Source organism: Schistocerca cancellata, chromosome 3 (genome assembly GCF_023864275.1).
Source record: "Schistocerca cancellata isolate TAMUIC-IGC-003103 chromosome 3, iqSchCanc2.1, whole genome shotgun sequence".
In the NCBI taxonomy this organism is placed as follows: domain Eukaryota; kingdom Metazoa; phylum Arthropoda; class Insecta; order Orthoptera; family Acrididae; genus Schistocerca; species Schistocerca cancellata.
Genome location: NC_064628.1, coordinates 742014499 through 742041741, shown reverse-complemented (window position 1 = coordinate 742041741; position 27243 = coordinate 742014499).

Below are 27243 nucleotides of genomic sequence, written 5' to 3'. Positions count from 1 at the left end.
CTGAACCACTCTGCACTCTGCAACCTGCGGTGTGTAGGGGGAGGGGGGGATGGAGGATGACGGTGGTAATCGTCTCACCGGCAGATGTGGCGAGTGCTCTCTCTCGAAAATAGGTGGAGGTGGTACCAGAAATTCTGTAACTCCGGGACAAAGGTGGAATTTCAATGTTTGCTGTAGGTAAAATCTCGAGCTGGAATGGTTTTGATGACGTTGGCGCTGAACCACTCTGCACTCTGCAACCTGAGGTGTGTAGGGGGAGGGGGGAATGGAGGATGACGGTGGTAATCGTCTCACCGGCAGATGTGGCGAGTGCTATCTCTCGAAAATAGGTGGAGGTGGTACCAGAAATTCTGTAACTCCGGGACAAAGGTGGAATTTCAATGTTTGCTGTAGGTAAAATCTCGAGCTGGAATGGTTTTGGTGACGTTCGCGCTGAAGCACTCTGCACTCTGCAACATGCGGCGTGTAGGGGGAGGAGGGGGATGGAGGATGACGGTGGTAATCGTCTCACCGGCAGATTTGGCGAGTGCTCTCTCTCGAAAATAGGTGGAGGTGGTACCAGAAATTCTGTAACTCCGGGACAAAGGTGGAATTTCAATGTTTGCTGTAGGTAAAATCTCGAGCTGGAATGGTTTTGATGACGTTGGCGCTGAACCACTCTGCACTCTGCAACCTGCGGTATGTAGGGGGAGGAGGGGGATGGAGGATGACGGTGGTAATCGTCTCACCGGCAGATTTCGCGAGTGCTCTCTCTCGATAATAGGTGGAGGTGGTACCAGAAATTCTGTAACTCCGGGACAAAGGTGGAATTTCAATGTTTGCTGTAGGTAAAATCTCGAGCTGGAATGGTTTTGATGACGTTGGCGCTGAACCTCTCTGCACTCTGCAACCTGCGGTGTGTAGGGGGAGGGGGGGGATGGAGGATGACGATGGTAATCGTCTCACCGGCAGATGTGGCGAGTGCTCTCTCTCGATAATAGGTGGAAGTGGTACCAGAAATTCTGTAACTCCGGGACAAAGGTGGAATTTCAATGTTTGCTGTAGGTAAAATCTCGAGCTGGAATGGTTTTGATGACGATGGCGCTGAAGCACTCTGCACTCTGCAACCTGCGGTGTGTAGGGGGAGGAGGGGGATGGAGGATGACGGTGGTAATCGTCTCACCGGCAGATTTGGCGAGTGCTCTCTCTCGATAATAGGTGGAGGTGGTACCAGAAATTCTGTAACTCCGGGACAAAGGTGGAATTTCAATGTTTGCTGTAGGTAAAATCTCGAGCTGGAATGGTTTTGATGACGTTGGCGCTGAACCACTCCGCACTTTGCAACCTGCGGTGTGTAGGGGGAGGGGGGGGGGATGGAAGATGACGGTGGTAATCGTCTCACCGGCAGATGTGGCGAGTGCTCTCTCTCGATAATAGGTGGAGGTGGTACCAGAAATTCTGTAACTCCGGGACAAAGGTGGAATTTCAATGTTTGCTGTAGGTAAAATCTCGAGCTGGAATGGTTTTGATGACGTTGGCACTGAACCACTCTGCTCTCTGCAACCTGTGGTGTGTAGAGAGGGGATGGAGGATGAGGAGTGGGATGGTAATCGTCTCACCGGCAGATGTGGCGAGGGCTGCCTCTCGAAAATAGGTGGAGGTGGTACCAGAAATTCTGTAACTCCGGGACAAAGGGGGAATTTCAATGTTTGCTGTAGGTAAAATCTCGAGCTGGAATGGTTTTGATGACGTTAACGCTGAACCACTCTGCACTCTGCAACCTGCGGTGTGTAGGGGGTGGGGGGGGTGGGATGGAAGATGACAGTGGTAATCGTCTCACCGGCAGATGTGGCGTGTGCTCTCTCTCGATAATAGGTGGAGGTGGTACCAGAAATTCTGTAACTCCTGGACAAAGGTGGAATTTCAATGTTTGCTGTAGGTAAAATCTCGAGCTGGAATGGTTTTGATGACGTTGGCGCTGAACCACTCTGCACTCTGCAACCTGCGGTGTGTAGGGGGAGGGGGGGGATGGAGGATGACGGTGGTAATCGTCTCACCGGCAGATGTGGCGAGTGCTCTCTCTCGATAATAGGTGGAGGTGGTACCAGAAATTCTGTAACTCCGGGACAAAGGTGGAATTTCAATGTTTGCTGTAGGTAAAATCTCGAGCTGGAATGGTTTTGATGACGTCGGCGCTGAACCACTCTGCACTCTGCAACCTGCGGTGTGTAGGGGGAGGAGGGGGATGGAGGATGACGGTGGTAATCGTCTCACCGGCAGATGTGGCGAGTGCTCTCTCTCGAAAATAGGTGGAGGTGGTACCAGAAATTCTGTAACTCCGGGACAAAGGTGGAATTTCAATGTTTGCTGTAGGTAAAATCTCGAGCTGGAATGGTTTTGATGACGTTGGCGCTGAAGCACTCTGCACTCTGCAACCTGCGGTGTGTAGGGGGAGGGGGGGGATGGAGGATGACGGTGGTAATCGTCTCACCGGCAGATGTGGCGAGTGCTCTCTCTCGATAATAGGTGGAGGTGGTACCAGAAATTCTGTAACTCCGGGACAAAGGTGGAATTTCAATGTTTGCTGTAGGTAAAATCTCGAGCTGGAATGGTTTTCATGACGTTGGCGCTGAAGCACTCTGCACTCTGCAACCTGCGGTGTGTAGGGGGAGGAGGGGGATGGAGGATGACGGTGGTAATCGTCTCACCGGCAGATGTGGCGAGGGCTGCCTCTCGAAAATAGGTGGAGGTGGTACCAGAAATTCTGTAACTCCGGGACAAAGGTGGAATTTCAATGTTTGCTGTAGGTAAAATCTCGAGCTGGAATGGTTTTGATGACGTTGGCGCTGAACCACTCTGCACTCTGCAACCTGCGGTGTGTAGGGGGAGGGGGGGGATGGAGGATGACGGTGGTAATCGTCTCACCGGCAGATGTGGCGAGTGCTCTCTCTCGATAATAGGTGGAGGTGGTACCAGAAATTCTGTAACTCCGGGACAAAGGTGGAATTTCAATGTTTGCTGTAGGTAAAATCTCGAGCTGGAATGGTTTTCATGACGTTGGCGCTGAAGCACTCTGCACTCTGCAACCTGCGGTGTGTAGGGGGAGGAGGGGGATGGAGGATGACGGTGGTAATCGTCTCACCGGCAGATGTGGCGAGTGCTCTCTCTCGAAAATAGGTGGAGGTGGTACCAGAAATTCTGTAACTCCGGGACAAAGGTGGAATTTCAATGTTTGCTGTAGGTAAAATCTCGAGCTGGAATGGTTTTGATGACGTTGGCGCTGAAGCACTCTGCACTCTGCACTCTGCAACCTGCGGTGTGTAGGGGGAGGAGGGGGATGGAGGATGACGGTGGTAATCGTCTCACCGGCAGATGTGGCGAGTGCTCTCTCTCGAAAATAGGAGGAGGTGGTACCAGAAATTCTGTAACTCCGGGACAAAGGTGGAATTTCAATGTTTGCTGTAGGTAAAATCTCGAGCTGGAATGGTTTTGATGACGTTGGCGCTGAAGCACTCTGCACTCTGCAACCTGCGGTGTCTAGGGGGAGGGGGGGGATGGAGGATGACGGTGGTAATCGTCTCACCGGCAGATGTGGCGAGTGCTCTCACTCGAAAATAGGTGGAGGTGGTACCAGAAATTCTGTAACTCCGGGACAAAGGTGGAATTTCAATGTTTGCTGTAGGTAAAATCTCGAGCTGGAATGGTTTTGATGACGTTGGCGCTGAACCACTCTGCTCTCTGCAACCTGTGGTGTGTAGAGAGGGGATGGAAGATGAGGAGTGGGATGGTAATCGTCTCACCGGCAGATGTGGCGAGGGCTGCCTCTCGAAAATAGGTGGAGGTGGTACCAGAAATTCTGTAACTCCGGGACAAAGGTGGAATTTCAATGTTTGCTGTAGGTAAAATCTCGAGCTGGAATGGTTTTGATGACGTTGGCGCTGAAGCACTCTGCACTCTGCAACCTGCGGTGTGTAGGGGGAGGGGGGGGGATGGAGGATGACGCTGGTAATCGTCTCACCGGCAGATTTGGCGAGTGCTCTCTCTCGAAAATAGGTGGAGGTGGTACCAGAAATTCTGGAACTCCGGGACAAAGGTGGAATTTCAATGTTTGCTGTAGGTAAAATCTCGAGCTGGAATGGTTTTGATGACGTTGGCGCTGAACCACTCTGCACTCTGCAACCTGCGGTGTGTAGGGGGAGGAGGGGGATGGAGGATGACGGTGGTAATCGTCTCACCGGCAGATTTCGCGAGTGCTCTCTCTCGATAATAGGTGGAGGTGGTACCAGAAATTCTGTAACTCCTGGACAAAGGTGGAATTTCAATGTTTGCTGTAGGTAAAATCTCGAGCTGGAATGGTTTTGATGACGTTGGCGCTGAACCACTCTGCACTATGCAACCTGCGGTGTGTAGGGGGGGGGATGGAAGATGACGGTGGTAATCGTCTCACCGGCAGATGTGGCGAGGGCTGCCTCTCGAAAATAGGTGGAGGTGGTACCAGACATTCTGTAACTCCGGGACAAAGGTGGAATTTCAATGTTTGCTGTAGGTAAAATCTCGAGCTGGAATGGTTTTGATGACGTTGGCGATGAACCACTCTGCACTCTGCAACCTGTGATGTGTAGAGAGGGGATGGAAGATGAGGAGTGGGATGGTAATCGTCTCACCGGCAGATGTGGCGAGTGCTCTCTCTCGATAATAGGTGGAGGTGGTACCAGAAATTCTGTAACTCCGGGACAAAGGTGGAATTTCAATGTTTGCTGTAGGTAAAATCTCGAGCTGGAATGGTTTTCATGACGTTGGCGCTGAAGCACTCTGCACTCTGCAACCTGCGGTGTGTAGGGGGAGGAGGGGGATGGAGGATGACGGTGGTAATCGTCTCACCGGCAGATGTGGCGAGGGCTGCCTCTCGAAAATAGGTGGAGGTGGTACCAGAAATTCTGTAACTCCGGGACAAAGGTGGAATTTCAATGTTTGCTGTAGGTAAAATCTCGAGCTGGAATGGTTTTGATGACGTTGGCGCTGAACCACTCTGCACTCTGCAACCTGCGGTGTGTAGGGGGAGGGGGGGGGATGGAGGATGACGGTGGTAATCGTCTCACCGGCAGATGTGGCGAGTGCTCTCTCTCGATAATAGGTGGAGGTGGTACCAGAAATTCTGTAACTCCGGGACAAAGGTGGAATTTCAATGTTTGCTGTAGGTAAAATCTCGAGCTGGAATGGTTTTGATGACGTTGGCGCTGAACCACTCTGCACTCTGCAACCTGCGGTGTGTAGGGGGAGGGGGGGGGATGGAGGATGACGGTGGTAATCGTCTCACCGGCAGATGTGGCGAGTGCTCTCTCTCGATAATAGGTGGAGGTGGTACCAGAAATTCTGTAACTCCGGGACAAAGGTGGAATTTCAATGTTTGCTGTAGGTAAAATCTCGAGCTGGAATGGTTTTCATGACGTTGGCGCTGAAGCACTCTGCACTCTGCAACCTGCGGTGTGTAGGGGGAGGAGGGGGATGGAGGATGACGGTGGTAATCGTCTCACCGGCAGATGTGGCGAGTGCTCTCTCTCGAAAATAGGTGGAGGTGGTACCAGAAATTCTGTAACTCCGGGACAAAGGTGGAATTTCAATGTTTGCTGTAGGTAAAATCTCGAGCTGGAATGGTTTTGATGACGTTGGCGCTGAACCACTCTGCACTCTGCAACCTGCGGTGTGTAGGGGGAGGAGGGGGATGGAGGATGACGGTGGTAATCGTCTCACCGGCAGATGTGGCGAGTGCTCTCTCTCGATAATAGGTGGAGGTGGTACCAGAAATTCTGTAACTCCTGGACAAAGGTGGAATTTCAATGTTTGCTGTAGGTAAAATCTCGAGCTGGAATGGTTTTGATGACGTTGGCGCTGAAGCACTCTGCACTCTGCAACCTGCGGTGTGTAGGGGGAGGGGGGGGGATGGAGGATGACGCTGGTAATCGTCTCACCGGCAGATTTGGCGAGTGCTCTCTCTCGAAAATAGGTGGAGGTGGTACCAGAAATTCTGGAACTCCGGGACAAAGGTGGAATTTCAATGTTTGCTGTAGGTAAAATCTCGAGCTGGAATGGTTTTGATGACGTTGGCGCTGAACCACTCTGCACTCTGCAACCTGCGGTGTGTAGGGGGAGGAGGGGGATGGAGGATGACGGTGGTAATCGTCTCACCGGCAGATGTGGCGAGTGCTCTCTCTCGATAATAGGTGGAGGTGGTACCAGAAATTCTGTAACTCCTGGACAAAGGTGGAATTTCAATGTTTGCTGTAGGTAAAATCTCGAGCTGGAATGGTTTTGATGACGTTGGCGCTGAACCACTCTGCACTATGCAACCTGCGGTGTGTAGGGGGGGGGATGGAAGATGACGGTGGTAATCGTCTCACCGGCAGATGTGGCGAGGGCTGCCTCTCGAAAATAGGTGGAGGTGGTACCAGACATTCTGTAACTCCGGGACAAAGGTGGAATTTCAATGTTTGCTGTAGGTAAAATCTCGAGCTGGAATGGTTTTGATGACGTTGGCGATGAACCACTCTGCACTCTGCAACCTGTGATGTGTAGAGAGGGGATGGAAGATGAGGAGTGGGATGGTAATCGTCTCACCGGCAGATGTGGCGAGTGCTCTCTCTCGATAATAGGTGGAGGTGGTACCAGAAATTCTGTAACTCCGGGACAAAGGTGGAATTTCAATGTTTGCTGTAGGTAAAATCTCGAGCTGGAATGGTTTTCATGACGTTGGCGCTGAAGCACTCTGCACTCTGCAACCTGCGGTGTGTAGGGGGAGGAGGGGGATGGAGGATGACGGTGGTAATCGTCTCACCGGCAGATGTGGCGAGGGCTGCCTCTCGAAAATAGGTGGAGGTGGTACCAGAAATTCTGTAACTCCGGGACAAAGGTGGAATTTCAATGTTTGCTGTAGGTAAAATCTCGAGCTGGAATGGTTTTGATGACGTTGGCGCTGAACCACTCTGCACTCTGCAACCTGCGGTGTGTAGGGGGAGGGGGGGGGATGGAGGATGACGGTGGTAATCGTCTCACCGGCAGATGTGGCGAGTGCTCTCTCTCGATAATAGGTGGAGGTGGTACCAGAAATTCTGTAACTCCGGGACAAAGGTGGAATTTCAATGTTTGCTGTAGGTAAAATCTCGAGCTGGAATGGTTTTCATGACGTTGGCGCTGAAGCACTCTGCACTCTGCAACCTGCGGTGTGTAGGGGGAGGAGGGGGATGGAGGATGACGGTGGTAATCGTCTCACCGGCAGATGTGGCGAGTGCTCTCTCTCGAAAATAGGTGGAGGTGGTACCAGAAATTCTGTAACTCCGGGACAAAGGTGGAATTTCAATGTTTGCTGTAGGTAAAATCTCGAGCTGGAATGGTTTTGATGACGTTGGCGCTGAAGCACTCTGCACTCTGCAACCTGCGGTGTGTAGGGGGAGGAGGGGGATGGAGGATGACGGTGGTAATCGTCTCACCGGCAGATGTGGCGAGTGCTCTCTCTCGAAAATAGGAGGAGGTGGTACCAGAAATTCTGTAACTCCGGGACAAAGGTGGAATTTCAATGTTTGCTGTAGGTAAAATCTCGAGCTGGAATGGTTTTGATGACGTTGGCGCTGAAGCACTCTGCACTCTGCAACCTGCGGTGTCTAGGGGGAGGGGGGGGATGGAGGATGACGGTGGTAATCGTCTCACCGGCAGATGTGGCGAGTGCTCTCACTCGAAAATAGGTGGAGGTGGTACCAGAAATTCTGTAACTCCGGGACAAAGGTGGAATTTCAATGTTTGCTGTAGGTAAAATCTCGAGCTGGAATGGTTTTGATGACGTTGGCGCTGAACCACTCTGCTCTCTGCAACCTGTGGTGTGTAGAGAGGGGATGGAAGATGAGGAGTGGGATGGTAATCGTCTCAACGGCAGATGTGGCGAGGGCTGCCTCTCGAAAATAGGTGGAGGTGGTACCAGAAATTCTGTAACTCCGGGACAAAGGTGGAATTTCAATGTTTGCTGTAGGTAAAATCTCGAGCTGGAATGGTTTTGATGACGTTGGCGCTGAAGCACTCTGCACTCTGCAACCTGCGGTGTGTAGGGGGAGGGGGGGGATGGAGGATGACGCTGGTAATCGTCTCACCGGCAGATTTGGCGAGTGCTCTCTCTCGAAACAGGTGGAGGTGGTACCAGAAATTCTGTAACTCCGGGACAAAGGTGGAATTTCAATGCTTGCTGTAGGTAAAATCTCGAGCTGGAATGGTTTTGATGACGTTGGCGCTGAACCACTCTGCACTCTGCAACCTGCGGTGTGTAGGGGGAGGAGGGGGATGGAGGATGACGGTGGTAATCGTCTCACCGGCAGATTTGGCGAGTGCTCTCTCTCGAAAATAGGTGGAGGTGGTACCAGAAATTTTGTAACTCCGGGACAAAGGTGGAATTTCAAAGTTTGCTGTAGGTAAAATCTCGAGCTGGAATGGATTTGATGACGTTGGCGCTGAACCACACTGCACTCTGCAATCTGCGGTGTGTAGGGGGAGGAGGGGGATGGAGGATGACGGTGGTAATCGTCTCACCGGCAGATTTGGCGAGTGCTCTCTCTCGAAAATAGGTGGAGGTGGTACCAGAAATTCTGGAACTCCGGGACAAAGGTGGAATTTCAATGTTTGCTGTAGGTAAAATCTCGAGCTGGAATGGTTTTGATGACGTTGGCGCTGAAGCACTCTGCACTCTGCAACCTGCGGTGTGTAGGGGGAGGAGGGGGATGGAGGATGACGGTGGTAATCGTCTCACCGGCAGATTTGGCGAGTGCTCTCTCTCGATAATAGGTGGAGGTGGTACCAGAAATTCTGTAACTCCGGGACAAAGGTGGAATTTCAATGTTTGCTGTAGGTAAAATGTCGAGCTGGAATGGTTTTGATGGCGTTGGCGCTGAACCACTCGGCACTCTGCAACCTGCGGTGTGTAGGGGGAGGGGGGGGGGATGGAAGATGACGGTGGTAATCGTCTCACCGGCAGATGTGGCGAGTGCTCTCTCTCGATAATAGGTGGAGGTGGTACCAGAAATTCTGTAACTCCGGGACAAAGGTGGAATTTCAATGTTTGCTGTAGGTAAAATCTCGAGCTGGAATGGTTTTGATGACGTTGGCACTGAACCACTCTGCTCTCTGCAACCTGTGGTGTGTAGAGAGGGGATGGAGGATGAGGAGTGGGATGGTAATCGTCTCACCGGCAGATGTGGCGAGGGCTGCCTCTCGAAAATAGGTGGAGGTGGTACCAGAAATTCTGTAACTCCGGGACAAAGGTGGAATTTCAATGTTTGCTGTAGGTAAAATCTCGAGCTGGAATGGTTTTGATGACGTTGGCGCTGAAGCACTCTGCACTCTGCAACCTGCGGTGTGTAGGGGGAGGAGGGGGATGGAGAATGACGGTGGTAATCGTCTCACCGGCAGATTTGGCGAGTGCTCTCTCTCGATAATAGGTGGAGGTGGTACGAGAAATTCTGTAACTCCGGGACAAAGGTGGAATTTCAATGTTTGCTGTAGGTAAAATCTCGAGCTGGAATGGTTTTGATGACGTTGGCGCTGAACCACTCTGCGCTCTGCAACCTGCGGTGTGCAGGGGAAGGGGGGGGATGGAAGATGACGGTGGTAATCGTCTCACCGGCAGATGTGGCGAGTGCTCTCTCTCGATAATAGGTGGAGGTGGTACCAGAAATTCTGTAACTCCGGGACAATGGTGGAATTTCAATGTTTGCTGTAGGTAAAATCTCGAGCTGGAATGGTTTTGATGACGTTGGCGCTGAACCACTCTGCACTCTGCAACCTGCGGTGTGTAGGGGGAGGGGGGGGGGGATGGAAGATGACGGTGGTAATCGTCTCACCGGCAGATTTGGCGAGTGCTCTCTCTCGATAATAGGTGGAGGTGGTACCAGAAATTCTGTAACTCCGGGACAAAGGTGGAATTTCAATGTTTGCTGTAGGTAAAATCTCGAGCTGGAATGGTTTTGATGACGTTGGCGCTGAACCACTCTGCTCTCTGCAACCTGTGGTGTGTAGAGAGGGCATGGAGGATGAGGAGTGGGATGGTAATCGTCTCACCGGCAGATGTGGCGAGGGCTGCCTCTCGAAAATAGGTGGAGGTGGTACCAGAAATTCTGTAACTCCGGGACAAAGGTGGCATTTCAATGTCTGCTGTAGGTAAAATCTCGAGCTGGAATGGTTTTGATGACGTTGGCGCTGAAGCACTCTGCACTCTGCAACCTGCGGTGTGTAGCGGTGGGGGGGGGGGGGGGGGATGGAAGATGACGGTGGTAATCGTCTCACCGGCAGATGTGGCGAGTGCTCTCTCTCGATAATAGGTGGAGGTGGTACCAGAAATTCTGTAACTCCGGGACAAAGGTGGAATTTCAATGTTTGCTGTAGGTAAAATCTCGAGCTGGATTGGTTTTGATGACGTTGGCGCTGAACCACTCTGCACTCTGCGACCTGCGGTGTCTAGGGGGAGGGGGGGGATGGAGGATAACGGTAGTAATCGTCTCACCGGCAGATGTGGCGAGTGCTCTCTCTCGAAAATAGGTGTAGGTGGTACCAGAAATTCTGTAACTCCGGGACAAAGGTGGAATTTCAATGTTTGCTGTAGGTAAAATCTCGAGCTGGAATGGTTTTCATGACGTTGGCGCTGAACCACTCTGCACTCTGCAACCTGTGATGTGTAGAGAGGGGATGGAAGATGAGGAGTGGGATGGTAATCGTCTCACCGGCAGATGTGGCGAGGGGTGCCTCTCGAAAATAGGTGGAGGTAGTACCAGAAATTCTGTAACTCCGGGACAAAGGTGGAATTTCAATGTTTGCTGTAGGTAAAATCTCGAGCTGGAATGGTTTTGATGACGTTGGCGCTGAAGCACTCTGCACTCTGCAACCTGCGGTGTGTAGGGGGAGGGGGGGGGGATGGAAGATGACGGTGGTAATCGTCTCACCGGCAGATGTGGCGAGTGCTCTCTCTCTCGATAATAGGTGGAGGTGGTACCAGAAATTCTGTAACTCCGGGACAAAGGTGGAATTTCAATGTTTGCTGTAGGTTAAATCTCGAGCTGGAATGGTTTTGATGACGTTGGCGCTGAACCACTCTGCTCTCTGCAACCTGTGGTGTGTAGAGAGGGGATGGAGGATGAGGAGTGGGATGGTAATCATCTCACCGGCAGATGTGGCGAGGGCTGCCTCTCGAAAATAGGTGGAGGTGGTACCAGAAATTCTGTAACTCCGGGACAAAGGTGGAATTTCAATGTTTGCTGTAGGTAAAATCTCGAGCTGGAATGGTTTTGATGACGTTGGCGCTGAACCACTCTGCTCTCTGCAACCTGTGGTGTGTAGAGAGGAGATGGAGGATGAGGAGTGGGATGGTAATCGTCTCACCGGCAGATGTGGCGAGGGCTGCCTCTCGAAAATAGGTGGAGGTGGTACCAGACATTCTGTAACTCCGGGACAAAGGTGGAATTTCAATGTTTGCTGTAGGTAAAATCTCGAGCTGGAATGGTTTTGATGACGTTGGCGATGAACCACTCTGCACTCTGCAACCTGTGATGTGTAGAGAGGGGATGGAAGATGAGGAGTGGGATGGTAATCGTCTCACCGGCAGATTTGGCGAGTGCTCTCTCTCGATAATAGGTGGAGGTGGTACCAGAAATTCTGTAACTCCGGGACAAAGGTGGAATTTCAATGTTTGCTGTAGGTAAAATCTCGAGCTGGAATGGGTTTGATGACGTTGGCGCTGAACCACTCTGCTCTCTGCAACCTGTGGTGTGTAGAGAGGGCATGGAGGATGAGGAGTGGGATGGTAATCGTCTCACCGGCAGATGTGGCGAGGGCTGCCTCTCGAAAATAGGTGGAGGTGGTACCAGAAATTCTGTAACTCCGGGACAAAGGTGGCATTTCAATGTCTGCTGTAGGTAAAATCTCGAGCTGGAATGGTTTTGATGACGTTGGCGCTGAAGCACTCTGCACTCTGCAACCTGCGGTGTGTAGCGGTGGGGGGGGGGGGGGGGATGGAAGATGACGGTGGTAATCGTCTCACCGGCAGATGTGGCGAGTGCTCTCTCTCGATAATAGGTGGAGGTGGTACCAGAAATTCTGTAACTCCGGGACAAAGGTGGAATTTCAATGTTTGCTGTAGGTAAAATCTCGAGCTGGAATGGTTTTCATGACGTTGGCGCTGAAGCACTCTGCACTCTGCAACCTGCGGTGTGTAGGGGGAGGAGGGGGATGGAGGATGACGGTGGTAATCGTCTCACCGGCAGATGTGGCGAGTGCTCTCTCTCGAAAATAGGTGGAGGTGGTACCAGAAATTCTGTAACTCCGGGACAAAGGTGGAATTTCAATGTTTGCTGTAGGTAAAATCTCGAGCTGGAATGGTTTTGATGACGTTGGCGCTGAAGCACTCTGCACTCTGCACTCTGCAACCTGCGGTGTGTAGGGGGAGGAGGGGGATGGAGGATGACGGTGGTAATCGTCTCACCGGCAGATGTGGCGAGTGCTCTCTCTCGAAAATAGGAGGAGGTGGTACCAGAAATTCTGTAACTCCGGGACAAAGGTGGAATTTCAATGTTTGCTGTAGGTAAAATCTCGAGCTGGAATGGTTTTGATGACGTTGGCGCTGAAGCACTCTGCACTCTGCAACCTGCGGTGTCTAGGGGGAGGGGGGGGATGGAGGATGACGGTGGTAATCGTCTCACCGGCAGATGTGGCGAGTGCTCTCACTCGAAAATAGGTGGAGGTGGTACCAGAAATTCTGTAACTCCGGGACAAAGGTGGAATTTCAAAGTTTGCTGTAGGTAAAATCTCGAGCTGGAATGGTTTTGATGACGTTGGCGCTGAACCACTCTGCTCTCTGCAACCTGTGGTGTGTAGAGAGGGGATGGAAGATGAGGAGTGGGATGGTAATCGTCTCACCGGCAGATGTGGCGAGGGCTGCCTCTCGAAAATAGGTGGAGGTGGTACCAGAAATTCTGTAACTCCGGGACAAAGGTGGAATTTCAATGTTTGCTGTAGGTAAAATCTCGAGCTGGAATGGTTTTGATGACGTTGGCGCTGAAGCACTCTGCACTCTGCAACCTGCGGTGTGTAGGGGGAGGGGGGGGGATGGAGGATGACGCTGGTAATCGTCTCACCGGCAGATTTGGCGAGTGCTCTCTCTCGAAAATAGGAGGAGGTGGTACCAGAAATTCTGTAACTCCGGGACAAAGGTGGAATTTCAATGTTTGCTGTAGGTAAAATCTCGAGCTGGAATGGTTTTGATGACGTTGGCGCTGAACCACTCTGCACTCTGCAACCTGCGGTGTGTAGGGGGAGGAGGGGGATGGAGGATGACGGTGGTAATCGTCTCACCGGCAGATTTGGCGAGTGCTCTCTCTCGAAAATAGGTGGAGGTGGTACCAGAAATTTTGTAACTCCGGGACAAAGGTGGAATTTCAAAGTTTGCTGTAGGTAAAATCTCGAGCTGGAATGGTTTTGATGACGTTGGCGCTGAACCACACTGCACTCTGCAATCTGCGGTGTGTAGGGGGAGGAGGGGGATGGAGGATGACGGTGGTAATCGTCTCACCGGCAGATTTGGCGAGTGCTCTCTCTCGAAAATAGGTGGAGGTGGTACCAGAAATTCTGGAACTCCGGGACAAAGGTGGAATTTCAATGTTTGCTGTAGGTAAAATCTCGAGCTGGAATGGTTTTGATGACGTTGGCGCTGAAGCACTCTGCACTCTGCAACCTGCGGTGTGTAGGGGGAGGGGGGGGGGATGGAAGATGACGGTGGTAATCGTCTCACCGGCAGATGTGGCGAGTGCTCTCTCTCTCGATAATAGGTGGAGGTGGTACCAGAAATTCTGTAACTCCGGGACAAAGGTGGAATTTCAATGTTTGCTGTAGGTAAAATCTCGAGCTGGAATGGTTTTGATGACGTTGGCGCTGAACCACTCTGCTCTCTGCAACCTGTTGTGTGTAGAGAGGAGATGGAGGATGAGGAGTGGGATGGTAATCGTCTCACCGGCAGATGTGGCGAGGGCTGCCTCTCGAAAATAGGTGGAGGTGGTACCAGACATTCTGTAACTCCGGGACAAAGGTGGAATTTCAATGTTTGCTGTAGGTAAAATCTCGAGCTGGAATGGTTTTGATGACGTTGGCGATGAACCACTCTGCACTCTGCAACCTGTGATGTGTAGAGAGGGGATGGAAGATGAGGAGTGGGATGGTAATCGTCTCACCGGCAGATGTGGCGAGTGCTCTCTCTCGATAATAGGTGGAGGTGGTACCAGAAATTCTGTAACTCCGGGACAAAGGTGGAATTTCAATGTTTGCTGTAGGTAAAATCTCGAGCTGGAATGGTTTTCATGACGTTGGCGCTGAAGCACTCTGCACTCTGCAACCTGCGGTGTGTAGGGGGAGGAGGGGGATGGAGGATGACGGTGGTAATCGTCTCACCGGCAGATGTGGCGAGTGCTCTCTCTCGAAAATAGGTGGAGGTGGTACCAGAAATTCTGTAACTCCGGGACAAAGGTGGAATTTCAATGTTTGCTGTAGGTAAAATCTCGAGCTGGAATGGTTTTGATGACGTTGGCGCTGAAGCACTCTGCACTCTGCAACCTGCGGTGTGTAGGGGGAGGAGGGGGATGGAGGATGACGGTGGTAATCGTCTCACCGGCAGATGTGGCGAGTGCTCTCTCTCGAAAATAGGAGGAGGTGGTACCAGAAATTCTGTAACTCCGGGACAAAGGTGGAATTTCAATGTTTGCTGTAGGTAAAATCTCGAGCTGGAATGGTTTTGATGACGTTGGCGCTGAAGCACTCTGCACTCTGCAACCTGCGGTGTCTAGGGGGAGGGGGGGGATGGAGGATGACGGTGGTAATCGTCTCACCGGCAGATGTGGCGAGTGCTCTCACTCGAAAATAGGTGGAGGTGGTACCAGAAATTCTGTAACTCCGGGACAAAGGTGGAATTTCAAAGTTTGCTGTAGGTAAAATCTCGAGCTGGAATGGTTTTGATGACGTTGGCGCTGAACCACTCTGCTCTCTGCAACCTGTGGTGTGTAGAGAGGGGATGGAAGATGAGGAGTGGGATGGTAATCGTCTCACCGGCAGATGTGGCGAGGGCTGCCTCTCGAAAATAGGTGGAGGTGGTACCAGAAATTCTGTAACTCCGGGACAAAGGTGGAATTTCAATGTTTGCTGTAGGTAAAATCTCGAGCTGGAATGGTTTTGATGACGTTGGCGCTGAAGCACTCTGCACTCTGCAACCTGCGGTGTGTAGGGGGAGGGGGGGGGATGGAGGATGACGCTGGTAATCGTCTCACCGGCAGATTTGGCGAGTGCTCTCTCTCGAAAATAGGTGGAGGTGGTACCAGAAATTCTGTAACTCCGGGACAAAGGTGGAATTTCAATGTTTGCTGTAGGTAAAATCTCGAGCTGGAATGGTTTTGATGACGTTGGCGCTGAACCACTCTGCACTCTGCAACCTGCGGTGTGTAGGGGGAGGAGGGGGATGGAGGATGACGGTGGTAATCGTCTCACCGGCAGATTTGGCGAGTGCTCTCTCTCGAAAATAGGTGGAGGTGGTACCAGAAATTTTGTAACTCCGGGACAAAGGTGGAATTTCAAAGTTTGCTGTAGGTAAAATCTCGAGCTGGAATGGTTTTGATGACGTTGGCGCTGAACCACACTGCACTCTGCAATCTGCGGTGTGTAGGGGGAGGAGGGGGATGGAGGATGACGGTGGTAATCGTCTCACCGGCAGATTTGGCGAGTGCTCTCTCTCGAAAATAGGTGGAGGTGGTACCAGAAATTCTGGAACTCCGGGACAAAGGTGGAATTTCAATGTTTGCTGTAGGTAAAATCTCGAGCTGGAATGGTTTTGATGACGTTGGCGCTGAAGCACTCTGCACTCTGCAACCTGCGGTGTGTAGGGGGAGGAGGGGGATGGAGGATGACGGTGGTAATCGTCTCACCGGCAGATTTGGCGAGTGCTCTCTCTCGATAATAGGTGGAGGTGGTACCAGAAATTCTGTAACTCCGGGACAAAGGTGGAATTTCAATGTTTGCTGTAGGTAAAATGTCGAGCTGGAATGGTTTTGATGGCGTTGGCGCTGAACCACTCTGCACTCTGCAACCTGCGGTGTGTAGGGGGAGGGGGGGGGATGGAAGATGACGGTGGTAATCGTCTCACCGGCAGATGTGGCGAGTGCTCTCTCTCGATAATAGGTGGAGGTGGTACCAGAAATTCTGTAACTCCGGGACAAAGGTGGAATTTCAATGTTTGCTGTAGGTAAAATCTCGAGCTGGAATGGTTTTGATGACGTTGGCACTGAACCACTCTGCTCTCTGCAACCTGTGGTGTGTAGAGAGGGGATGGAGGATGAGGAGTGGGATGGTAATCGTCTCACCGGCAGATGTGGCGAGGGCTGCCTCTCGAAAATAGGTGGAGGTGGTACCAGAAACTCTGTAACTCCGGGACAAAGGTGGAATTTCAATGTTTGCTGTAGGTAAAATCTCGAGCTGGAATGGTTTTGATGACGTTGGCGCTGAAGCACTCTGCACTCTGCAACCTGCGGTGTGTAGGGGGAGGAGGGGGATGGAGAATGACGGTGGTAATCGTCTCACCGGCAGATTTGGCGAGTGCTCTCTCTCGATAATAGGTGGAGGTGGTACGAGAAATTCTGTAACTCCGGGACAAAGGTGGAATTTCAATGTTTGCTGTAGGTAAAATCTCGAGCTGGAATGGTTTTGATGACGTTGGCGCTGAACCACTCTGCGCTCTGCAACCTGCGGTGTGCAGGGGGAAGGGGGGGGATGGAAGATGACGGTGGTAATCGTCTCACCGGCAGATGTGGCGAGTGCTCTCTCTCGATAATAGGTGGAGGTGGTACCAGAAATTCTGTAACTCCGGGACAATGGTGGAATTTCAATGTTTGCTGTAGGTAAAATCTCGAGCTGGAATGGTTTTGATGACGTTGGCGCTGAACCACTCTGCACTCTGCAACCTGCGGTGTGTAGGGGGAGGGGGGGGGGATGGAAGATGACGGTGGTAATCGTCTCACCGGCAGATTTGGCGAGTGCTCTCTCTCGATAATAGGTGGAGGTGGTACCAGAAATTCTGTAACTCCGGGACAAAGGTGGAATTTCAATGTTTGCTGTAGGTAAAATCTCGAGCTGGAATGGTTTTGATGACGTTGGCGCTGAACCACTCTGCTCTCTGCAACCTGTGGTGTGTAGAGAGGGCATGGAGGATGAGGAGTGGGATGGTAATCGTCTCACCGGCAGATGTGGCGAGGGCTGCCTCTCGAAAATAGGTGGAGGTGGTACCAGAAATTCTGTAACTCCGGGACAAAGGTGGCATTTCAATGTCTGCTGTAGGTAAAATCTCGAGCTGGAATGGTTTTGATGACGTTGGCGCTGAAGCACTCTGCACTCTGCAACCTGCGGTGTGTAGGGGGGGGGGGGGGGATGGAAGATGACGGTGGTAATCGTCTCACCGGCAGATGTGGCGAGTGCTCTCTCTCGATAATAGGTGGAGGTGGTACCAGAAATTCTGTAACTCCGGGACAAAGGTGGAATTTCAATGTTTGCTGTAGGTAAAATCTCGAGCTGGATTGGTTTTGATGACGTTGGCGCTGAACCACTCTGCACTCTGCGACCTGCGGTGTCTAGGGGGAGGGGGGGGATGGAGGATAACGGTAGTAATCGTCTCACCGGCAGATGTGGCGAGTGCTCTCTCTCGAAAATAGGTGTAGGTGGTACCAGAAATTCTGTAACTCCGGGACAAAGGTGGAATTTCAATGTTTGCTGTAGGTAAAATCTCGAGCTGGAATGGTTTTGATGACGTTGGCGCTGAACCACTCTGCACTCTGCAACCTGTGATGTGTAGAGAGGGGATGGAAGATGAGGAGTGGGATGGTAATCGTCTCACCGGCAGATGTGGCGAGGGGTGCCTCTCGAAAATAGGTGGAGGTAGTACCAGAAATTCTGTAACTCCGGGACAAAGGTGGAATTTCAATGTTTGCTGTAGGTAAAATCTCGAGCTGGAATGGTTTTGATGACGTTGGCGCTGAAGCACTCTGCACTCTGCAACCTGCGGTGTGTAGGGGGAGGGGGGGGGGATGGAAGATGACGGTGGTAATCGTCTCACCGGCAGATGTGGCGAGTGCTCTCTCTCTCGATAATAGGTGGAGGTGGTACCAGAAATTCTGTAACTCCGGGACAAAGGTGGAATTTCAATGTTTGCTGTAGGTTAAATCTCGAGCTGGAATGGTTTTGATGACGTTGGCGCTGAACCACTCTGCTCTCTGCAACCTGTGGTGTGTAGAGAGGGGATGGAGGATGAGGAGTGGGATGGTAATCATCTCACCGGCAGATGTGGCGAGGGCTGCCTCTCGAAAATAGGTGGAGGTGGTACCAGAAATTCTGTAACTCCGGGACAAAGGTGGAATTTCAATGTTTGCTGTAGGTAAAATCTCGAGCTGGAATGGTTTTGATGACGTTGGCGCTGAACCACTCTGCTCTCTGCAACCTGTGGTGTGTAGAGAGGAGATGGAGGATGAGGAGTGGGATGGTAATCGTCTCACCGGCAGATGTGGCGAGGGCTGCCTCTCGAAAATAGGTGGAGGTGGTACCAGAAATTCTGTAACTCCGGGACAAAGGTGGAATTTCAATGTTTGCTGTAGGTAAAATCTCGAGCTGGAATGGTTTTGATGACGTTGGCGCTGAACCACTCTGCTCTCTGCAACCTGTGGTGTGTAGAGAGGGGATGGAGGATGAGGAGTGGGATGGTAATCGTCTCACCGGCAGATGTGGCGAGGGCTGCCTCTCGAAAATAGGTAGAGGTGGTACGAGAAATTCTGTAACTCCGGGACTAAGGTGGAATTTCAATGTTTGCTGTAGGTAAAATCTCGAGCTGGAATGGTTTTGATGACGTTGGCGCTGAACCACTCTGCTCTCTGCAACCTGTGGTGTGTAGAGAGGGCATGGAGGATGAGGAGTGGGATGGTAATCGTCTCACCGGCAGATGTGGCGAGGGCTGCCTCTCGAAAATAGGTGGAGGTGGTACCAGAAATTCTGTAACTCCGGGACAAAGGTGGCATTTCAATGTCTGCTGTAGGTAAAATCTCGAGCTGGAATGGTTTTGATGACGTTGGCGCTGAAGCACTCTGCACTCTGCAACCTGCGGTGTGTAGGGGGGGGGGGGGGGATGGAAGATGACGGTGGTAATCGTCTCACCGGCAGATGTGGCGAGTGCTCTCTCTCGATAATAGGTGGAGGTGGTACCAGAAATTCTGTAACTCCGGGACAAAGGTGGAATTTCAATGTTTGCTGTAGGTAAAATCTCGAGCTGGATTGGTTTTGATGACGTTGGCGCTGAACCACTCTGCACTCTGCGACCTGCGGTGTCTAGGGGGAGGGGGGGGATGGAGGATAACGGTAGTAATCGTCTCACCGGCAGATGTGGCGAGTGCTCTCTCTCGAAAATAGGTGTAGGTGGTACCAGAAATTCTGTAACTCCGGGACAAAGGTGGAATTTCAATGTTTGCTGTAGGTAAAATCTCGAGCTGGAATGGTTTTGATGACGTTGGCGCTGAACCACTCTGCACTCTGCAACCTGTGATGTGTAGAGAGGGGATGGAAGATGAGGAGTGGGATGGTAATCGTCTCACCGGCAGATGTGGCGAGGGGTGCCTCTCGAAAATAGGTGGAGGTAGTACCAGAAATTCTGTAACTCCGGGACAAAGGTGGAATTTCAATGTTTGCTGTAGGTAAAATCTCGAGCTGGAATGGTTTTGATGACGTTGGCGCTGAAGCACTCTGCACTCTGCAACCTGCGGTGTGTAGGGGGAGGGGGGGGGGATGGAAGATGACGGTGGTAATCGTCTCACCGGCAGATGTGGCGAGTGCTCTCTCTCTCGATAATAGGTGGAGGTGGTACCAGAAATTCTGTAACTCCGGGACAAAGGTGGAATTTCAATGTTTGCTGTAGGTTAAATCTCGAGCTGGAATGGTTTTGATGACGTTGGCGCTGAACCACTCTGCTCTCTGCAACCTGTGGTGTGTAGAGAGGGGATGGAGGATGAGGAGTGGGATGGTAATCATCTCACCGGCAGATGTGGCGAGGGCTGCCTCTCGAAAATAGGTGGAGGTGGTACCAGAAATTCTGTAACTCCGGGACAAAGGTGGAATTTCAATGTTTGCTGTAGGTAAAATCTCGAGCTGGAATGGTTTTGATGACGTTGGCGCTGAACCACTCTGCTCTCTGCAACCTGTGGTGTGTAGAGAGGAGATGGAGGATGAGGAGTGGGATGGTAATCGTCTCACCGGCAGATGTGGCGAGGGCTGCCTCTCGAAAATAGGTGGAGGTGGTACCAGAAATTCTGTAACTCCGGGACAAAGGTGGAATTTCAATGTTTGCTGTAGGTAAAATCTCGAGCTGGAATGGTTTTGATGACGTTGGCGCTGAACCACTCTGCTCTCTGCAACCTGTGGTGTGTAGAGAGGGGATGGAGGATGAGGAGTGGGATGGTAATCGTCTCACCGGCAGATGTGGCGAGGGCTGCCTCTCGAAAATAGGTAGAGGTGGTACGAGAAATTCTGTAACTCCGGGACTAAGGTGGAATTTCAATGTTTGCTGTAGGTAAAATCTCGAGCTGGAATGGTTTTGATGACGTTGGCGCTGAACCACTCTGCACTCTGCAACCTGCGGTGTGTAGGGTGGGGGGGGGGGGATGGAAGATGACGGTGGTAATCGTCTCACCGGCAGATGTGGCGAGTGCTCTCTATCGATAATAGGTGGAGGTGGTACCAGAAATTCTGTAACTCCTGGACAAAGGTGGAATTTCAATGTTTGCTGTAGGTAAAATCTCGAGCTGGAATGGTTTTGATGACGTTGGCGCTGAACCACTCTGCACTATGCAACCTGCGGTGTGTAGGGGGGGGGGGGGATGGAAGATGACGGTGGTAATCGTCTCACCGGCAGATGTGGCGAGGGCTGCCTCTCGAAAATAGGTGGAGGTGGTACCAGACATTCTGTAACTCCGGGACAAAGGTGGAATTTCAATGTTTGCTGTAGGTAAAATCTCGAGCTGGAATGGTTTTGATGACGTTGGCGATGAACCACTCTGCACTCTGCAACCTGTGATGTGTAGAGAGGGGATGGAAGATGAGGAGTGGGATGGTAATCGTCTCAGCGGCAGATGTGGCGAGGGCTGCCTCTCGAAAATAGGTGGAGGTAGTACCAGAAATTCTGTAACTCCAGGACAAAGGAGGAATTTCTATGTTTGCTGTAGGTAAAATCTCGAGCTGGAATGGTTTGACGACGTTGGCGCTGAAGCACTCTGCACTCTGCAAACTGTGATGTGTAGAGAGGGGATGGAAGATGAGGAGTGGGATGGTAATCGTCTCACCGGCAGATGTGGCGAGGGCTGCCTCTCGAAAATAGGTGGAGGTGGTACCAGACATTCTGTAACTCCGGGACAAAGGTGGAATTTCAATGTTTGCTGTAGGTAAAATCTCGAGCTGGAATGGTTTTGATGACGTTGGCGATGAACCACTCTGCACTCTGCAACCTGTGATGTGTAGAGAGGGGATGGAAGATGAGGAGTGGGATGGTAATCGTCTCACCGGCAGATGTGGCGCGGGCTGCCTCTCGAAAATAGGTGGAGGTAGTACCAGAAATTCTGTAACTCCGGGTCAAAGGTGGAATTTCAAAGTTTGCTGTAGGTAAAATCTCGAGCTGGAATGGTTTTGATGACGTTGGCGCTGAACCACTCTGCACTCTGCAACCTGCGGTGTGTAGGGGGAGGGGTGGATGGAGGATGACGGTGGTAATCGTCTCACCGGCAGATGTGGCGAGTGCTCTCTCTCGAAAATAGGTGGAGGTGGTACCAGAAATTCTGTAACTCCGGGACAAAGGTGGAATTTCAATGTTTGCTGTAGGTAAAATCTCGAGCTGGAATGGTTTTGATGACGTTGGCGCTGAACCACTCTGCACTCTGCAACCTGAGGTGTGTAGGGGGAGGGGGGAATGGAGGATGACGGTGGTAATCGTCTCACCGGCAGATGTGGCGAGTGCTATCTCTCGAAAATAGGTGGAGGTGGTACCAGAAATTCTGTAACTCCGGGACAAAGGTGGAATTTCAATGTTTGCTGTAGGTAAAATCTCGAGCTGGAATGGTTTTGGTGACGTTCGCGCTGAAGCACTCTGCACTCTGCAACATGCGGCGTGTAGGGGGAGGAGGGGGATGGAGGATGACGGTGGTAATCGTCTCACCGGCAGATTTGGCGAGTGCTCTCTCTCGAAAATAGGTGGAAGTGGTACCAGAAATTCTGTAACTCCGGGACAAAGGTGGAATTTCAATGTTTGCTGTAGGTAAAATCTCGAGCTGGAATGGTTTTGATGACGATGGCGCTGAAGCACTCTGCACTCTGCAACCTGCGGTGTGTAGGGGGAGGAGGGGGATGGAGGATGACGGTGGTAATCGTCTCACCGGCAGATTTGGCGAGTGCTCTCTCTCGATAATAGGTGGAGGTGGTACCAGAAATTCTGTAACTCCGGGACAAAGGTGGAATTTCAATGTTTGCTGTAGGTAAAATCTCGAGCTGGAATGGTTTTGATGACGTTGGCGCTGAACCACTCCGCACTTTGCAACCTGCGGTGAGTAGGGGGAGGGGGGGGGGATGGAAGATGACGGTGGTAATCGTCTCACCGGCAGATGTGGCGAGTGCTCTCTCTCGATAATAGGTGGAGGTGGTACCAGAAATTCTGTAACTCCTGGACAAAGGTGGAATTTCAATGTTTGCTGTAGGTAAAATCTCGAGCTGGAATGGTTTTGATGACGTTGGCGCTGAACCACTCTGCACTCTGCTACCTACGGTGTGTAGGGTGGGGGGGGGGGGGGGGGATGGAAGATGACGGTGGTAATCGTTTCACCGGCAGATGTGGCGAGTGCTCTCTCTCGATAATAGGTGGAGGTGGTACCAGAAATTCTGTAACTCCTGGACAAAGGTGGAATTTCAATGTTTGCTGTAGGTAAAATCTCGAGCTGGAATGGTTTTGATGACGTTGGCGCTGAACCACTCTGCAACCTGCGGTGTGTAGGGGGGGGGGGGGATGGAAGATGACGGTGGTAATCGTCTCACCGGCAGATGTGGCGAGGGCTGCCTCTCGAAAATAGGTGGAGGTGGTACCAGACATTCTGTAACTCCGGGACAAAGGTGGAATTTCAATGTTTGCTGTAGGTAAAATCTCGAGCTGGAATGGTTTTGATGACGTTGGCGCTGAACCACTCTGCACTCTGCAACCTGTGATGTGTAGAGAGGGGATGGAAGATGAGGAGTGGGATGGTAATCGTCTCACCGGCAGATGTGGCGAGGGCTGCCTCTCGAAAATAGGTGGAGGTAGTACCAGAAATTCTGTAACTCCAGGACAAAGGTGGAATTTCAATGTTTGCTGTAGGTAAAATCTCGAGCTGGAATGGTTTGACGACGTTGGCGCTGAAGCACTCTGCACTCTGCAACCTGCGGTGTGTAGGGGGAGGGGGGGGATGGAGGATGACGGTGGTAATCGTCTCACCGGCAGATGTGGCGAGTGCTCTCTCTCGAAAATAGGTGGAGGTGGTACCAGAAATTCTGTAACTCCGGGACAAAGGTGGAATTTAAATGTTTGCTGTAGGTAAAATCTCGAGCTGGAATGGTTTTGATGACGTTGGCGCTGAACCACTCTGCTCTCTGCAACCTGTGGTGTGTAGAGAGGGGATGGAGGATGAGGAGTGGGATGGTAATCGTCTCACCGGCAGATGTGGCGAGGGCTGCCCCTCGAAAAAAGGTGGAGGTGGTACCAGAAATTCTGTAACTCCGGGACAAAGGTGGAATTTCAATGTTTGCTGTAGGTAAAATCTCGAGCTGGAATGGTTTTGATGACGTTGGCGCTGAACCACTCTGCTCTCTGCAACCTGTGGTTTGTAGAGAGGGGATGGAGGCTGAGGAGTGGGATGGTAATCGTCTCACCGGCAGATGTGGCGAGGGCTGCCTCTCGAAAATAGGTGGAGGTGGTACCAAAAGTTCTTTAACTGCGGGACAAAGGTGGAATTTCAATGTTTGCTGTAGGTAAAATCTCGAGCTGGAATGGTTTTGATGACGTTGGCGCTGAAGCACTCTGCACTCTGCAACCTGCGGTGTGTAGGGGGAGGGGGGGATGGAGGATGACGGTGGTAATCGTCTCACCGGCAGATGTGGCGAGTGCTCTCTCTCGAAAATAGGTGGAGGTGGTACCAGAAATTCTGTAACTCCGGGACAAAGGTGGAATTTCAATGTTTGCTGTAGGTAAAATCTCGAGCTGGAATGGTTTTGATGACGTTGGCGCTGAACCACTCTGCACTCTGCAACCTGCGGTGTGTAGGGGGAGGGGGGGGAGATGGAGGATGACGGTGGTAATCGTCTCACCGGCAGATGTGGCGAGTGCTCTCTCTCGAAAATAGGTGGAGGTGGTACCAGAAATTCTGTAACTCCGTGACAAAGGTGGAATTTCAATGTTTGCTGTAGGTAAAATCTCGAGCTGGAATGGTTTTGATGACGTTGGCGCTGAAGCACTCTGCACTCTGCAACCTGCGGTGTCTAGGGGGAGGGGGGAGATGGAGGATGACGGTGGTAATCGTCTCACCGGCAGATTTGGCGAGTGCTCTGTCTCGAAAATATGTGGAGGTGGTACCAGAAATTCTGTAACTCCGGGACAAAGGTGGAATTTCAATGTTTGCTGTAGGTAAAATCTCGAGCTGGAATGATTTTGATGACGTTGGCGCTGAACCACTCTGCACTCTGCAACCTGTGATGTGTAGAGAGGGGATGGAAGATGAGGAGTGGGATGGTAATCGTCTCACCGGCAGATGTGGCGAGGGCTGCCTCTCGAAAATAGGTGGAGGTAGTACCAGAAATTCTGTAACTCCGGGACAAAGGTGGAATTTCAATGTTTGCTGTAGGTAAAATCTCGAGCTGGAATGGTTTTGATGACGTTGGCGCTGAGCCACTCTGCACTCTGCAACCTGCGGTCTGTAGGGGGAGGGGAGGATGGAGGATGACGGTGGTAATCGTCTCACCGGCAGATGTGGCGAGTGCTCTCTCTCGAAAATAGGTGGAGGTGGTACCAGAAATTCTGTTACTCCGGGACAAAGGTGGAATTTCAATGTTTGCTGTAGGTAAAATCTCGAGCTGGATTGGTTTTGATGACGTTGGCGCTGAACCACTCTGCACTCTGCAACCTGCGGTGTCTAGGGGGAGGGGGGGGATGGAGGATGACGGTGGTAATCGTCTCACCGGCAGATGTGGCGAGTGCTCTCACTCGAAAATAGGTGGAGGTGGTACCAGAAATTCTGTAACTCCGGGACAAAGGTGGAATTTCAATGTTTGCTGTAGGTAAAATCTCGAGCTGGAATGATTTTGACGACGATGGCGCTGAAGCACTCTGCACTCTGCAACCTGCGGTGTGTAGGGGGAGGGGGGGGATGGAGGATGACAGTGGTAATGGTCTCACCGGCAGATGTGGCGAGTGCTCTCTCTCGAAAATAGGTGGATGTGGTACCAGAAATTCTGTAACTCCGGGACAAAGGTGGAATTTCAATGTTTGCTGTAGGTAAAATCTCGAGCTGGTTTGGTTTTGATGACGTTGGTGCTGAACCACTCTGGTCTCTGCAACCTGTGGTGTGTAGAGAGGGGATGGAGGATGAGGAGTGGGATGGTAATCGTCTCACCGGCAGATGTGGCGAGGGCTGCCTCTCGAAAATAGGTGGAGGTAGTACCAGAAATTCTGTAACTCCGGGACAAAGGTGGAATTTCAATGTTTGCTGTAGGTAAAATCTCGAGCTGGAATGGTTTTGATGACGTTGGCGCTGAGCCACTCTGCACTCTGCAACCTGCGGTCTGTAGGGGGAGGGGAGGATGGAGGATGACGGTGGTAATCGTCTCACCGGCAGATGTGGCGAGTGCTCTCTCTCGAAAATAGGTGGAGGTGGTACCAGAAATTCTGTTACTCCGGGACAAAGGTGGAATTTCAATGTTTGCTGTAGGTAAAATCTCGAGCTGGATTGGTTTTGATGACGTTGGCGCTGAACCACTCTGCTCTCTGCAACCTGTGGTGTGTAGAGAGGGGATGGAGGATGCGGAGTGGGATGGTAATCGTCTCACTGGCAGATGTGGCGAGGGCTGCCTCTCGAAAATAGGTGGAGGTGGTACCAGAAATTCTGTAACTCCGGGACAAAGGTGGAATTTCAATGTTTGCTGTAGGTAAAATCTCGAGCTGGAATGGTTTTGATGACGTTGGCGCTGAACCACTCTGCTCTCTGCAACCTGTGGTGTGTAGAGAGGGGATGGAGGCTGAGGAGTGGGATGGTAATCGTCTCACCAGCAGATGTGGCGAGGGCTGCCTCTCGAAAATAGGTGGAGGTGGTACCAGAATTTCTGTAACTCCGGGACAAAGGTGGAATTAAAATGTTTGCTGTAGGTAAAATCGCGAGCTGGAATGGTTTTGATGACGTTGGCGCTGAACCACTCTGCTCTCCGCAACCTGTGGTGTGTAGAGAGGGGATGGAGGATGAGGAGTGGGATGGTAATCGTCTCACCGGCAGATGTGGCGAGGGCTCTCTCTCGAAAATAGGTGGAGGTGGTACCAGAAATTCTGTAACTCCGGGACAAAGGTGGAATTTCAATGTTTGCTGTAGGTAAAATCTCGAGCTGGAATGGTTTTGATGACGTTGGCGCTGAACCACTCTGCACTCTGCAACCTGCGGTGTGTAGGGGGAGGGGGGGGATGGAGGATGACGGTGGTAATCGTCTCACCGGCAGATGTGGCGAGTGCTCTCTCTCGAAAATAGGTGGAGGTGGTACCAGAAATTCTGTAACTCCGGGACAAAGGTGGAATTTCAATGTTTGCTGTAGGTAAAATCTCGAGCTGGAATGGTTTTGATGACGTTGGCGCTGAACCACTCTGCTCTCTGCAACCTGTGGTGTGTAGAGAGGGGATGGAGGATGAGGAGTGGGATGGTAATCGTCTCACCGGCAGATGTGGCGAGGGCTGCCTCTCGAAAATAGGTGGAGGTGGTACCAGAAATTCTGTAACTCCGGGACAAAGGTGGGATTTCAATGTTTGCTGTAGGTAAAATCTCGAGCTGGAATGGTTTTGATGACGTTGGCGCTGAACCACTTTGCTCTCTGCAACCTGTGGTGTGTGGAGAGGGGATGTTGTATGAGGAGTGGGAT